Raw genomic sequence first — 4,213 nt, forward strand, 5'->3', positions numbered from 1 at the left:
AAAAAAGCCATAATTCACAATGTTTTAGTAGAAAATTTTCTTTAAAAGGAAGACAATAAAACAGGACCTTTGAAACAATACTAGTTGTGTGACCATGGATTCAGTCACTCTAACCAGCTGGTGCCCTGGCTACCTCTCTCCCCCATGTAGAATGTAAGCTCTATTGTATGCCTTTGTAACCCCAGCATCAAGTGCTACTCATCGTACACAATAGGGCCGCTTAATCAGTGCTTGTAATTGATGGTTAAACAACAAGCAGCTGATATGCATCATGGAAGGAGTTTCCACCCTGGGATTTCTCTATATAGGCCTGGACCAAAATAAAGGAGGATAAAGGTATGGGAAGGGTGAGTTGGGGGTGGGAGGTGGAGAGACACCATGGTCAAGATGCTACCACAAATTAGGGGATGGTGTGACCAGAGCTACAGTTTAAGCGTATTAATGGGGCCGTGTGTGGAAGATGGACCTAGGGCGTGACTGAGGGGCTAAAAGCGAGAAAACCACTTAGGAAGCCCTTACCATAGTTCAGGAGACAGATAATTGAGGGTCTGAGTGAAGAGGGGTGGAAATGGGATTGGGAGGAAAGGGACAGATTTAAAGGAGACACCAACAGTAACAACACAACCAGCACTTATATAGCTTGGGCAGATTTGCCAAGCACTTTATGTAAGCACTTTATGTATATTATTTTATTTGGTCCTGACATCCCCCCCCCCCCCCCCCCCCCCATAGGCAGGGGCTATTATTATCATTTCCATTTTACAGATGAGAAAACTGAGGCAATCAGAAGTTATAGGACTTGCCCAAACTAGTAAGTGTCCAAGGCTGGATTTGAACTCAGGTCTCCCTGATTCCAGGCCAGGTACTCTCTCCACCGTGCCAACCACCTAGCTGCCACTTGGTGACTAAATGGCCTGGAGCTGGGGGTGGAGTCAAAGATTACTCCAAGGTTTTGAGCCCAGCAGGCCTGGGTAATGGTGGTGCTGTTTAACAGAAATAGGAAAGTTATGAGAAATTGCAGATAAAGGAGGGGGAAATGATGGGTTCAATATGGAGCAACTCAACTTAGAAATATCACATTACTTGTTCCCTGACCTAACAGCAGGGGCAGCTAGGTGGCAACATAGTGCATAAAGTACTGGGCCTGGACTCAGGAAGACTCACTTTTCTGAGTTCAAATCCTGCCTCAGACACTTACTAGCTGTGTGACCCTGGGCAAGTCACTTCACCCTGTTTGCCTCAGTTTCCTCATCTGTAAAATGAGCTGGAGAAAGAAACGGCAAACCACTCCAGTATCTCTGCCAAGAAAATCTCAAATGGGATCATGAAGAGCTGGACATGACTGAAACAATTGAACAACAATAACGACCTAATAGCCCTGAATAATTAGACCTACCCTCTAGGTCTCTGCTGTTTCTCCATTCATTAAATGGAAAGAATTACCCATGTGAGGCACAAAGGTTTTATGTCCTTGGTGTTGAAGATAGAAAATAAAACAGTGCCTGCCCCCATGATGCTTATAGTCTTAAAGGGAAAAGAAGCATAGTCTTGGAGAGTATCCCAGGGCCCTAAGAGGTTAATTGACTTGTCAACAATAACACAGCTAGTGTGTTTTCAAAGGCCTCTGCGTTATTTTCCTCCTTCTAAGAAAATATTCTTCTGCCCACACAATTTTTATTACAACAATCATGGTAGCGCTTTGGGGGAATTCCAGAGTTCTTGGAGGTTCTTGGGTATCCTCAACATGTCAACAGGAAGCAGAGAAGCCCCCTCAGCCAACATGTTGAGTGGACCTACTGTGGCAAACTTACTGGAGTTCATGGGCAAGAGCAACCACACAGGCTAAGCATGGATGGTTGTTATCTGAACCACTGAAGGTAAAAGCCACATCATCTATATGGGACATCGAGGTGGTAGAGTAAAATAGCGTGCTAGACTTGGTGCCTAGAAGACCTGAGTTTAAATCCTCCTTCAGACTCTTACTAGCTGTGTGACCCTGGGCAGTCATTAACCTCTGTTGCCTCAGCTTCCTTATCACAAAATAAGGGAGCAGGTGGACTCAATAGCGTCTTAGTTTCCCTTTTAGCTCAAAAATGCATGAGCATGTGGTCCTCCTACAAAGCCACTTAAATGTGAAATCCTTGATCCAAAAGCCATAAAATAATGTTTGAAACCATAATTATTCTTTTAGCCTAATCAGAAAAGGGGAAAGACTGGGAGAAAACAGGTGGAATGGTTGCTTCCATCAGCACACTTTAATCCAAGGAATAAGCAATTTGCCAAAGTAAGACCAGAGACCAGACCACAAACACCTAGCAGAGGGACACCTGACCTTCCTTCCTTGGTGTCCATGCTGTTTCCCAGATCATCTCCAAAAGGAAGCAAAGATCCTTCCTGCCTCAATCTCCTTTGCTGGACCATCATCCATCTACCACTCTTTCCTAGCCTGGATGTCCCCCAGGGTCTTCTCTCTACATTGTCGTCCCTTTGGTCTTGAGGGTCAAGTATTTATCTATTCAGATGACCTTCAGATCTACCATCCAGCCTGAACTCCAGGCCTGTTCGTCAACCATTTACTGCTGACAGCTCTTTTGAACGTCCCATGGGCGTCTCAGTCTCACATATCCAACAATGGAACTCATTTGTTTTTCCAGAAAAAACTCACCCCCTTCTTGAAACTGATCTGTTTTGTTTGAGGATGCCACCATCCCACCAGCACACTACCTTGCAAGAATCCTTGAGTCTTCCCTCTCCTTCACTAACACACAGGTGGCTGCTAAGTCTTATCCATTTGACCTCCATACCATCTCTTGCCCCTGTCCCTTTAGCCCCACTCACGCTGCCAGGTCCTCATCTCTCTCACTGGACTATTGTGACTACCCCTTCTAATTAATTTCCTTACTTCCAGAGTGTCCCCCTCTCCAAGGACTTTCCTTCCCACCAGAATTCTCTTCCTACGGCACAGTTCTGATCATCTCCCTCACCTTCAGTGGCTCCCCAATCCCCTCTTGAATAAAATACACATTTCTCAGCCTGGGATTAAGGGGCAGCCTGGCCTCTATCTGCCTTCTCTTCAACCTTATTTCACACATTCACACACTTTACACTCCGGCCAGACTGGGTTATTGATTGTTCCTCCAAACTCAATAATCCATTTCCAGCTTCTGTAAATTTACTGGCCATTCCCTATATCGTGCGTGTCTTCCCTTCTCATCTCTGCCTTCAGAATCTCCCCTTCCATTTAGCCCCAAATCAGGGACCATCTTCTCTGAGAAGCCTCCCCTGATCCACATACCAACCCCCAAGTTAATTCTGCCTCCCTCCTCAAAGTACCTTTTCTTTTTCTTTCTTTTTTTTTTTTTTAGTGAGGCAATTGGGGTTAAGTGACTTGTCCAGGGTCACACAGCTAGTGTTAAGTGTCTGAGGCTGGATTTGAATTCAGGTACTCCTGAATCCAGGGCCGGTGCTCTGTCCACTGTGCCACCTAGCTGCCCCAAAGTACCTTTTCTTAGGAGATAAGGAAGAGGTTTGTATTGTTAGAAGCTCTAGAAGGAGCATTTGAAGCAGATGTGGTGGCTACCTGTGTGACCCTGGGTGAGTCACCTAACCTCTCTCAGACTCAATCAGTCAATAAACATTTATTAAGTTCATCTATTATGTACCAGGCACTATGCTAAGGACTGGAGATTTAAAAAAAAAAAGGATAAAAGACAATCTCTTGGGGGCAGATAGGTGGTGCAGGGATAAAGCACCAGCCATGGATTCAGGAGGACCTGAGTTCAAATCCAGCCTCATACACAATACTTACTAGCTGTGTGACCCTGGACAAGTCACTTAACCCTCATTGCCCCACAAAATATAAAACAAAATCATAATCGCTGCTCTCAAGGAGCTCCCCATCTAATGAGGGAGGAAAAAATGCAATGTACCAATAAGCCATAGGCAGGATAAATTGGAAATAAGCAACAAAGGGAAGACACTAGAATAAAGGGGGATTGGAAAAGGCTTCCTGGAGGAGGTGATATTTTTGCTGAGAACTGAAGGAAACCAGAGAAGCCAGAGTGAGGCAGAGAGAAGGAGAGAGAGCATCCCAGGCATAGGCGCGTCTCCCAAAGGCAGAGCCAGCATGGCTGGATCACAGACTATGTGGGAGGGGTGGAAGGTGGAAGAACGTTGGAACAGATGGGGAAGGGCAGGTGACAAAGGCTGTCAA

Source organism: Dromiciops gliroides, chromosome 6 (assembly GCF_019393635.1).
Source record: "Dromiciops gliroides isolate mDroGli1 chromosome 6, mDroGli1.pri, whole genome shotgun sequence".
Taxonomy (NCBI): Eukaryota; Metazoa; Chordata; class Mammalia; order Microbiotheria; family Microbiotheriidae; genus Dromiciops; species Dromiciops gliroides.